At 33.0% G+C, this 12,623-nt stretch overlaps 1 protein-coding gene across 1 annotated transcript in view; it reads right to left on the bottom strand.

Annotated features, from left to right (window-relative positions):
- Nucleotides 1–1,441, bottom strand: part of CDH18 (cadherin 18) — a 1,107,073-nt gene extending 1,105,632 nt beyond the window's left edge. The window contains exon 1 of the mRNA XM_032279054.1: nt 1,030–1,441. The gene's annotated coding sequence lies outside the window, so the exon portion shown is untranslated. The remainder of the gene's footprint in view (nt 1–1,029) is intronic.
- Between the last annotated feature and the right edge of the window lie 11,182 nt (nt 1,442–12,623).

The raw sequence follows: 12,623 nt of genomic DNA, 5'->3' as shown, positions 1-12,623 counted from the left end.
AGGACAGTCAGAGCAATTTTTGGAGTAAAATATCTCTTAATTAATCCAAAAGCAAATAAATTGACATAAAAATGTCACAAACCATTTGAGTTCCAGCAAGCATTAAATAAATCCTTTCTGTCACAGTGTTTTCTCCTTAGCAGTTGATATCTGTGACCTATAAAACTAAGGTCAATCAAATACATCAGGACTGCATTGCCCCAGCTCATTATTTCCAGTCCATCCCATCAATTTCCTCAGATAGCATTTTTAAAAAGTCTATTCTTCCCAGTAGAGGATTTAATATGTGCAAAGTTCCCATATATTCAGATGCTTAACCCATACATAGCATTCCTGACACTCAAAACATTAACTGATGCTACCTCAGGTAAGCAATGAACTCTAAAATAGCTAAACATCTCCAGAGTCATATTTCTTTGCCTTAGCTCAGTACTTTCTTATGAACAAATGCTGACCATCCGTAGCCACAATAAGAGGGCAGTCTAATGTCACATCATTTAAGAAATATTCTGTTTGTATTGAAGAGTTAAAACTACAATCAAAAAACAGATTCAGAAAAAATAACCACTAACAATTACTGAAAAGCATATGATAGCATCTATGTTTGCATAAAATATAATAATTGATAGTTAACGCAGTAATGATCCTTTCTTGATATGCTATTATTTACCAAAGTTGTTTAACAGCTAAAAACAATATTTATGAAAATATTGTAAGGTTGTCACAAAAAATGTACTTTGTAATATGAACTTGGCTTATATTTCTTCTTTACATGGAGCATCTGCTACAGAAACTTATGATATAGTGCTTTTATTTTTGAAAAAAATCTGTACCTGGAGCTTTTTCAAAAGGCAAATATATTAATATAAACACAGTATGCATTTCCACATTTCTAAATCCACACACTTGTGTATAGAATTTACTTAAATGCATCACTGCAAACTCAGTTTTAAAAACATGCAAAGCTATGATGTATTTTGCTGTTAATGATTAAAAAGGAATGGAGAGATAAAAATTTAATTTCCTTACCTGGAGCATGAAACTGTTCCTGTTCAATGCTGGAACAAAGTGGAACTGGAAGAGGGACTTGATTTTTGTTTCCTTTTCAAAATCCGCTTTAATGATGCAGGAGTAAGATGAGCTATTCCAAGGTGAAGTCTGTTATTTCCTGCTGGAGCTCACAGCTGACATCCTCTTGTAAAAAGAAAGGCACCTCAGTAAGTTGTTCACTGAGGGAGCTACAGAGCAAGATTATCGGGCACAAGCAGTCACATAGTGATTCTATGGAACGTGCGCTGGCTTCCTCCCCACCTTGCGTTCCTCTCTCTCTCTCTCTCTCCCTCTCTCTCTCTCCCTCTCTTTCTCTCTCTTTCCTTTTCACCCTGACGCTCGCTCAGCTCGGAGTCTCAGCTCCTGCTGCTGCTGTATAATCAATCTAGCCTGTCTGAAGCTAATAGTCCCCTATTTAACCAGCCAATCAATAGCAAGGATTCCACTGCTAGTCCCAAGAGTCTTTTCCAAGAATGTTACAAACAATAAGAGTTTTGCCAGCAGTTTAGCCAAATATTTTTCATTATTTTATCTCCCTTAGAGATAGGACTTGAGAGGGCAGAGGCTTAAAGCAAGCTTAGTGTTATTGCTGATTTTTACGTTTTAAAAATTTACCCCTTCTTAACCAGCTGATAACTTATAATTATACGTCCTCACCTGCTATCTATTATCTTATAAAAATTGCTGCAGAGTAGCCATGTGTGATAGGATCTTTCTCATTCAAACATGTAGGAATATATTCAGTAAAAAATTATATATGCTGACAAATTTTTTTTGCTATAAACAATGCCTCCAGTAGCTGGTATGACTAGGATTAATTAAAGAACATCTCATTATAATGATTTATTTTAAAAGTTATCTATTTTATTTTAGAAACATCATGGTAAATAATTTTGTTCCTCCTAAGGAACAAGAGGTGATGTTTGTAGATATTTTTGAACCAGGGTCTGAGTTAGGTTTCAATGTATAAACATTTTTTTCAATTTTAAAGCATTAATCTACAAAAGGATCCTTCTGAATGTATCAAATAGAGCATTTACACCTGATTCATCCCTGCAAGGTTAAGAAGATTTTCTTCTTAAAGTGAAACATTCATTGCTCAACTGCTGTGACTGACCGTAATAAAGAAACACAAAGCAAACTATTGAAGACCAGGGTGCTTTCTCATTTCCCACAGGCTTGGGGTGTGTGGGGGGAGAGCAAAAAAGCAAAAGAAAAAAGAAAAGAGCATATGGGGACACATTAGCCAAACCCTAGATATGTGGTCTTTCTCAGTTTCTAATAAGGATGTGGTTGCTTATCTCAATTTCACAGTGCTTGGCCAAGTACCCTTTTAGTTACATTTTCTTTGGAATACTGCATTTCTGCATTCATTAAAGGAAACTGTATAAGAATCTTTAACTGCTTTAATTCCCAGTTGGCATTAAATTCCAGGCAGTAGTCATTGTCTCTCCAACCTGCAGCATCATGCAATACAAATAAAAATTTATAACATGTGCTAAAGCATCTTGTAAATGAAGACTGAAAAGGCCATAAGGTATGTACGATCATGAAGTTACACTCAATTAAAGTCCAAATTGGGAAGTGTTGTAACACCTATCAGAGACACACTTCTTTGATTTAATTGACTCAGTTCAGCAAATATATATTGAGCAACTCTTTGCATCAGACAGTCATATATTCTCAGTTATAGAAAAGTAATTAAAGGAGAGAACAGGTTACTTTGTTTTTCGTATTTTCCATGTAGTGTAGTTTGGGTAGTCAGTCACCCAGGAGTTTGCAATCTGGTAGCTAGATAAGGAGTTCTCAAGTAAGCAACACACAAGAGAGAATAATTTACCTGCTTTCTTCAATAGCAGTTCAAAGAGCAACAAGTAGTCAAGATAAATCACGCCTCCTCTGAAACAACAGAAAGACCCTGTAAAAAAACATAGCCTTGCAGTGATTCTTATCAAAGAGAATAAAAAGTAACTTACAGGGAGAAGAAGACGGCAGTGGTGAGGGGAGGAACAACAGAAGCAAAAGTAAAATGTTAAAGGAGATGGGTGATGGGAAAGGGGTGTTGGAGAAACAGCAAAGATGGGATGTGTGGCCGGAACTTGTAAAGCCTATAAAAGTAAACGACGAAAAGGGAAATCCTCATAATATGTAAGACTTTGGATGCCAGGTTGACAGTTATTGGGTAGTTGAGAGCATTTCAGTTTTACGTTTTTAAACAGAAATGTACTAAACTTGTCAGTATGCTTTGGGAATCTCTATATAACAAAATCGTGTCACTTTAGTACTAGAATGGGACCCCACTGAAAGTCAACAATCACTAGGGAGAAATTTGCCAAGGTCTCCCTTAGGAGTAATTATGGGTAGAACCAGTGTGCAGATGTTAGCAATTAGCAGAACGAATTAATATTAAAAAACATTCTGAAAGGAGGTCTCTGCATGACTTTGCAACCTAATAAGAAGAGGTGTAGCTTAGGAAGGCTTTACATTTTCAACCCAGGTGGACGACTGAAAAAAATAAGTGAATGATAAATAGCGTGTTTACTAACATTCCATCTCAGTTTTTTTCTGTCATAATATTTATCTCTAGTTAAATTTGCTTTGTAGTTGTTCTTATGTGTATTTTCCACTACACTGTAAGCTTCACGATGGAAAAGAACTGGTTTTGTACAACACTTACCCCTCGGCATTTTCAGGAATTGTACCTGGCATATATTAGTTGTTCAATAAATATGTGTTCAGTGGAAAACAATAAAATAATTCCCATGTTTGGAATAATAGAATAACCACCACATGACAAGTCCTCAGCTAAGAATTCTCCAAAAATTGTTTTATTTAACATGCAAAACTCTATAAAATGAATATCATTCCATTTTACACATAAAGTGAAATTAAGCAAGATGATTAGCTTGTCTAATGACACATAATCAATAAGTGTCTATTGAATTCCAAAGCCCATACTCTTTATAATGTTGAGTCTTCAGGAACCAGCAGATAATATAACAGAAACTAATAATCTGGATATTAATTTGTGGAACATATAAGTGAGTAGGTGGAAAGAACAAAAATAAATCAAATTAAAACTAAAGGTTGGGATTCTGGGAAGATGGCATAGTAGGATGTATCAAAAATCTATCTCTGCTCTGTAGACAAAAATTGCACTGGCAGAATCTGACTAATGTAACTATTTTAGAACTCTAGAGTCTATTGAAGGCTTACAATTTCCAGTGACAACTTAGATGGTTAATTTGTAGTTAATTTGGTCCATTTAAGCTCTTAGCACAGTAAAAGTTAGCATCCCACTCTTAAGCCCTATGGCAGGCAGCTGTGCATGTATTTCTAGAATAGATTGCATATAGTGCGTAGTGGCCAAGGTTAGAAAAAAATGACCCTGCCTTCCAATATTGGAGATCTGTGCTATGCTTACTGATTGCTAATCACAGAAGAGCACAAGAGAGATAGTAGCCATTGTTGCCACAGCTTCCCTCAATGTTGCAAGCCCCTCCCTCTCTAAGTAATGTGTCTTTCAGGAGATTTATAGGGCTGGGACCCTTTTCCTTCTTCCCTTTTTTTCTATTTTCTATTTAGGATCTAGACAGTGAAGATTAGGGTATTAGGATAAAATTAGAAAGTTACCAAGCATGCCCAGGTATAGAAGTAGGCTCAGAAAATACTTGAGAAGACCTTATGGTTTACACAATGGGATGATCTTTGTAACAATCAAACAAATCCAAAGGGAAAAAACGAAAACCAAAAACAAAACAGAAAACAGCCAACTATCGGGGAAGGGGATGATTGATTTCCTGAGTTACTACATTTTTAGATTCAAATGTTTAGTTGTAAACAAGAAATCTCAAGGCATACAAAGGAATAGGAAAATATGGTCTCAAAGGTAAACAAAACAAAACAAAAATAAAAACTGTCCCTGAGAAAGAATTGAAGGCAGATCTGCTAGGCAAAAATATTAAAACAACTATCTTAAAGATGCTCAAGGAACTAAAAGAAGGTGTGGACAAAGTAAAGAAGATAATGCAATATTTGATGAAAATATCAATAATGAGATAGAAAACCTAAAAATAAACCAAAAACAAATATTAGAGTCAAAAGTATAATCACAAAAATGAAAACTTTAAAAGAGGGGTTAAAAGTCAGATTTGAATAGGTGGAATAAAGAATCAGAGAACTGGAAGTTAGGATAATAAAATTTATTGAGTCTGAAAAAACAGAAAAATTGAAGAAAAGTGAACAGAGCATAAGGGACCTATGAGACACAATGAGGTAGACCAACATATGCACTGTCAAAATGTTAAGGAGAAGACAGGGAGAAAGAGACAGAGAATATTGAAATAAATAATGACTGAAAATTTAACAAATTTTATGAAAAACATGAATATAAATGTATAGGAAGCTCAGTGAATTTTGAGTAGGATGATCTCAAATAAGATGACACATCGTGATGATGAGACGACTCATAACAAGACATCACAGTCAAACTGTTAAATGCCAAAAATAAAAACAGAATTTTGAAAGCATCAAGAGAAAAGCAAAGTCATATACAATGAAGTCTCAATAAGATTATTAGCAGATTTCTCATAAGAAGCTTAGAAGGCTGGAATGCAGTGGGATGATATATGCAAAGTGCTAAAAGAAAAAGAAAAAAAAAACAAACCTGTCCACCAAGAATCCTATGTCTAGGAAAATTGTTCTTCAAAGGGAGAAATAAATTAAGACATTTTCAGTTAAACAAAAGCTTAAGGGAGTTTGCTTTTATTATTATTTTTAAACACTTGACTTTCCTTCAAGGAATGCTAGAAGGAGTCATGCAGTTTGAAATAAAAGAACAGCAGACAGTTATTCATTGCCATATGGAAAAAAAGAAATCTCAGTCAAGGTAAATATTTGGACAATTAAAAAATGTGTATTATTTTACAGGAATGTATAACTCTACCTGTTCATTTCTAAATGATTATTGTAACTTTGGTTTATAACTTCAAGTTTTGTTTTCTACATATTGAAGAGATTAATGCACCACAAAGTTATTAGTTTACGTTTTGGGGGTACACAATGTATAAAGAAGAAATTTTGCAACATCAAAAACCCAAGGGGGTGGGATAGACCTGTTGCAAGAACAATTACTGTCTGCTCTTGAAGCTAAGCTTATGTCGGTTCAAGTTACTCTTGTATCTTTAGGATGTTATTGTCCCCATGGTAACCACAAAGATTGTAGCTATAGAATTATTAAAAAGAAAATGAAAATGGAGTTTAATGTTTTGTTACAAAAAAATCAGCTAAGAGCAAAAGAAGGCAGCAACACAGAAAATGTGCAACAAAAAGTCATAAGGCAGACAGAATGCAAGCAGAAAAATTACAGAAGTCAGTCTCTTATCCTCAGTAATTTAAATGTAAGTAAATTAAACTCACTAATTGAAATACAGAGAGTGGCAGAATGGATAAAAACATAATCCACCTGTACGCTACGTACAAGGGACTAACTTTAGAATCAAAGACATTAATAGATGGAAAGTTAAAGGTTGGAAAAATATATTTTATGCAAATAGTTACCAAAAAGAGCAGGTATGTCCATATTAATATCAAACAAAATAGACTTTAGTTAAGAAAGGTTACAAGAGACAAAGAAGACTGTTACATAATAGTACCGTTTTAGTAAAACAACAATATTTAATAATTATAAAAATATACCTTTTTCAAAAAGCAGACTGTAAAATACATGAAGCAAAAATTAGTAGAATTGAAGGGAGAAATAGTTCTAAAATAATAGTTGAAGACTTTAATAGCCCATTGTCCGCAATGGCTAGAAGAATTAGTCAAAAGATAAGTTAAAAAATAGAATTATTAAATGACATTGAAAGAGCTAGATATAACAGGCATACAGGAATACTTTAGCCAACAATATAATACACATTCTTCTCAAATGCACCTGGGACATATTCTAGGATAGATCACATTAGGCCATAAATCCCCCCGAAAATGGAAAATACTTTGAGATAACTAAAAATGAAAACACAACGTACCAAAACTTATAAGACATAGAGAATGCAGTGGTAGAGAAGAAGGTATAGCTATAAATGATTACATTTTTTTAAAGTGTTATCAATTTAGCACATTAAACTTATGGCTTAAGGAACTAGAAAGGGAAGAACAAGTTAACCCAAAGATAGCTTAATAAAAAATAAGAAAAATTAGAGCAACTATAAACAAAAGAGATGAGAGAAAAATAATATTAAAAATGTAAGAAACCAAAAATTGGCTCTGTAAAATAATTGACAAAATTAACATACTTTTAGCTAGATATACTAAGAAAAAAATAGGAAAAACTAAAATTAATAAAATAAGTAATGAAAGGGCAGACTTTACTAGAGATTTTATAGGAATGAAAATGAGAATAAGAGAGCATCATGAGCATTTGAATAAAATTATCAAGACAATTGATAATATAGATGAAATAGACACATTCCTAAAAACACAAAACTGACCAAGAGCAAACCACAAAAAAAAAAAAAAAAAAAGAAACTCTAAATAGAAATGTAACTAGGAGGGAGATTGAGTTAGTAATCAAAAATCTCTCATGAACAAAATGCTTCTGGCTTTATTGGTAAAAGCTACAAAACAGTTAGTGAACTAGCACCAGTCTTTCTCAAAAATTTTGAAAAACTTTAAAAGAAAACACTCTATAACGTGTTATATGAGATCAGCATTATCCTAATACTGAAGCCTGTAGGTGACACTACAATAGTAGCGAACCCAAGTTAGCAGCATATTAAAATGCTTATACAATATGACCAAGTGGGATTTATTTCTGAAATGCAATAATGGTTTACCACTAAAAAACATGCAGTTTAATATGCTGTATTAAAATAATGAAGAGGAAAAAGTAAATGAAATTTATTATCTTTTCATGATAAAAAAGTCAACACATTAGAAATAGAAGAAAACTAACTTAATAAAATCTAGATATGAGAAACTCACAGGGAATATCATATTTAATGACAAAAGACTGAAAGCTTTTCCTTTAACATCAGGAGTAAGACAAGTATACCTACTTTCTTCACTTCTATTCAACATAGTATCAAAGTATTAGCCATAGCAATTAGGCAATTAAAAAAAAGACATCAAAATAAAATAAAGAAGTAATATTATCTTTGTTTGCAGACGATATGAACTTACAAGAAGAAAAAACAACAAAACTAAAGTTTCCACAAAATAAAACATATCAGAAATAATAAATTCAGAAAAGAAGCAGGGTACTGTCAACAAGAAAAAATCAGTTACTTTATGTAAAAGTAACATAAATCAGAAGGAAATTAAGAAAACAAGTTCATTTATACTAACACCAAAAATAATAAAATATGTAAGAATTGATGTAACTAAGGAGGTTAAGGTCTTATACAACGAAAATACAGACATTGTTGAAAGAAATTAAAGAAGACATAAATAAGTGAAAAAAAGTTCATGGATTGGAAAACTTAACTATTGTTAAAATATCAATATTATCCAAATTGATCTTCAGATTTAATGCAACCCCTGTCAAAATCCCTATTGCTTATTTTTCTGCAAAAATAGAAAAAAAATTATTCTAAAATGTATATGGAATCTTTAGGTATCCTTAGTAGGCAAAACAATTCTGAAATGAAAGAACAAAGCTGGAGGACTCACAAATCCTGATTTCAAAAATTACTACAAATCCACAGTAATTGAAACACTATAGGCACACACATACATACAAACACGTACATACACTAACGTAATGACTAGACTACAGAAATAAACCCTTGCATTTATTAGAAAGTAATTTTGGACTTAAGAAAAAAAATTCTTTTCAACAAAGGGTGAAGAAATACTGGATATCAACATGCAAACAAACAAAACAATGTTGGACTCCTACCTAACAGCATATGCAAAAATTAACTCAATCTATGATCTATTGATCCAGTAAACAAATGTGACCTAACTGTGTGTTCTAGAACTATAGAGGTCTTAGACAAAAACTATGGCCAAAGCTTCATGACATAGGATTTGTTAATTATTTTGTGGATATGGCATCAAAACGGTTGGAAAGAAAGGAAAAATAGTTAAAATTGAAATTTATAATTTTGTAAAATTGTGCATCAGAAGTTACCATCAATTGAATACAAAAGCAACCCACAAAATGAAAGAAAATATTTACAAATCATATATCTGTTAAAGAATTAGGACCTAAAATACATAGACAATTCCTAAAATTCAACAACTCCAAAGAAACAACTTAATTCAAAAATGGGCAAGACATTTGAATAAACTTTTCTCAGAAGAAGATAAGTAAATTCATAATAAGCACATGAAAAGATGCTTAACGCTACCCGATCAGGGAAATTCAAATCGAATCTGTAGTGAGGGGCCACGTGAAAAATAATAGGATAGTTACTATGTAAAGCAAACAAACAGAAGATTATAACTGTTGGTGAAGATAAGAGATGGAGAGAAATTAGACCTCTTGCACTATTGGTTGGGATGAAAAATGGAATGGCGGCTGTGGAAAACAGTATGACATTTTCTCAAAAAATTAAAATAGAATTGCCATATATTCCAGCAATTCCACTTCTGCACATATATGCAAAAGAATTGAAAGGAGGGTCTTGAAGAGATTCTTTTACACCTACATTCATAGCAGAATTATTCAAAATAGCTAAAACATGGAAGCAACCCATTTCCAATGACAGATAAATGGAGTTTTAAAAGTTGGTATATACAGACAATGAAATGTTATTCAGTGTTTAGGAAAGGTTGAAAAATTCTGCATTGAGCTACAACATAAATGAACCTTGAGTGTGTTGTGCTAAGTGAAATAGGCCAGTACCCAAAAGACAAATAATATATGATTCCACTTACATAAGGTCCTTAAAATAGTCAAAATTGTTGAGACAGAAAGTAGAATGGTGTTTACAGGGGCTAGTGGGAGGGAGAAATAGTGAGTTTGACAACCACTGGAGCCACGTGTTAGGTGTAAATGTGAATGGTAAGAGGCATTAGGAGGGGGGCTATTGGAGAACTATGCAGAATAGGAATAGGTACTGAGTTCCATTAGAGGGTAAGTTGACCAAGTGGAAAGAGAAGGTTGGCAGAGCTTCCCTGACGCCCCAGCTGTGCCTGCAGGTCATAAATTTTCAGTGGCATCAATATGCAAGATTGCATGGATTTCCTGGGCTTGTTGTGCTCACCAGCTTGGAATCCTCAGAGATGAAAAGATTCATAGAGAGCAAAGATTATTTTTTACAAGAAATTTGGTAGAAAAAAGAAAAGAGGACAGAGAGAGAGAGGCACTAATATTTTGCATACCCCGAGCCTCAGAGATCCCAAGACCTTGTTTTAGTAAATACGTTGAAGAGTATGTTTCTGCGGATAAGGGAAAGAACTTGAAAAAGGCAACTTGAGAAAGCAAGTAAGAGAGAGAATCCTTAATATATTTCACAAAGGAAATGAGAAGGGGGGCCAAAAGTGTTCATGGGGGATTTAGTACATACAAAGAGAAAGGTTATTTGAAGACTAGAAAAGTTTTATAGAAAACATTATTATCATAAATTAATTAATGTATTTCAAAAATATTAATACCTAACATTCCAAGCAATTTACTAGGAGCTGGAAATTTAAATATATACTTAAAATTTTTCCTGTCTTCAAGTTGTCCAATCTAATAGAAAAATTATATATTTTTAATTATACATTTACATAATTATAATGATTAATATGAATAAGTTCACAATAAGATTAGAGCACCAAGAATCATAGAAATTGAAAAGTCAAAAACACATTGGAAGATGAGCATACAGGTGGGGTGAACATAGTGAAAAATTATGTATAAGAAGATTTCAAAAGAGAGGAAAAAATAAAGTAAAATAAAATGAAAAGGAAGAGAATATTTGAGCTGAGTTTTGGGTTCACAGGCTATGGATAGAATGTAGGGCACTGAAGCAGGCAAGAAGCTAGGTTAGAATGAAAATGCCACATCAGAAATGATGTTGCATTTCACATTAAGAGATCAGAGTGAGAGAAAACAATGTAATCAGGGTATGCTTTTATTTCCAATATTATATATTTTTTCCTAAAATTTTGTGGAAAAATTTTATAGAAATAAAATCATGATAATCATATAATTATACTTTAGAAAAAATATTTATGGAAAAAATAATGCCTTAGAAACAATATCATTATGCAGCCATAAAAAGGATGAATTCATGTCCTTTGCAGGGACATGGATGAAGCTGGAAACCATTATTCTTAGCAAACTAACACAGGAACAGAAAACCAAACACTGCATGTTTTCACTCATAAGTGGGAGTTTAAAAATGACAACACATGGACACAGGGAGGAGAACATCACACATGGGACCTGTGGGGGCTGGGAGGAAGGGGAGGGAGAGCATTAGGACAAATACCTAAAGCGTGCGGAGCTTAAAACCTAGATGATGGGTTGACAGGTGCAGCAAACCACCATGGCACACGTATACCTACATGACGAACCTGCGTGCTCTGCACCTATATCCCAGAACTCAAAGTAAAATTAAAAAATAAAAATAAATAAAAAATAAAACCTAAAAAAGAAATAATATCATTGAGAATAATTATAGTAATGCTTTAGAAAGAATATTATGTGGCAACAAGAGATAGTGGGAGATTTTTACAGAGGCATTAGCTGTGGGAATGGAGATGAGAGAAAATGTTCAAACAGTTTTTAGATAAAATGTATAAGATTTGATAAATGATTGAATGTTGAGTGAGAAGACATTTATCTGGATGCTGAGTAATGATGGAGATAAAAATGCATATTGTGGTTTGGGAAATGATGATATTGCATTTCTGATGGACATATTGATGTAAATTCTTATAATTGTTTACTAAGTGTGTTTCTGGTACTTACGACAGTTTTTTAAACTGAATTCAGGAAATAATTTATGATGGCTAAAAGAATCCAAAAAGAACAAGAATAATAGTAATAATAAAGGACCAAAAGCAGAAACGTAGAAGACACTGACATTTTAAAGGTGATCCACAAAGATGTCATTGAATGAGATGAACAGAATAAGAAATCCAGAAGAGAGAAGCCTACAAAAGCTGCAGTGGAAAATGTATCAGGTGCTGGTGCTTTAAAGGGAAATGTTGCTGGTGCTTTAAAGGGAACAGTTTTATGTTTTCTATTGTTCCATTATTCCATTAGGATCAATTATAATAATAGTCACAATCAGTGAATAAAAAGACACACACATGAATCAACTACATACTCTTCTCCCTTTCTCAACAATTGGTTATTTTCTCCCATGTATTTGTGACTCTGAATACTTTCGTTCTGAGTAACTCTATATGCAAATCTCAATAAAGACACAATGGGAATAAAGGTGAACTGAACAATGTCCTAGAGTTGAAAGAGCAAACACTAAAACATGAAAATCAGATAAGCATTTCTTATATGAGATCAACAGAATTCTGTATAAATTGATGAAGTATTTAAACAATTACAATGTTTTTTTTAATTTATTTGATTGTATTTTAGGTTTTGGGGTACATGTGAAGAACATGCAAGATTG

This window comes from Sapajus apella, unplaced genomic scaffold (assembly GCF_009761245.1).
Source record: "Sapajus apella isolate SASKATOON/1434 unplaced genomic scaffold, GSC_monkey_1.0 scaffold11, whole genome shotgun sequence".
In the NCBI taxonomy this organism is placed as follows: domain Eukaryota; kingdom Metazoa; phylum Chordata; class Mammalia; order Primates; family Cebidae; genus Sapajus; species Sapajus apella.
Note: the sequence above shows the minus strand (reverse complement) of the source record. Positions and strands in the feature narration are given on the sequence as shown.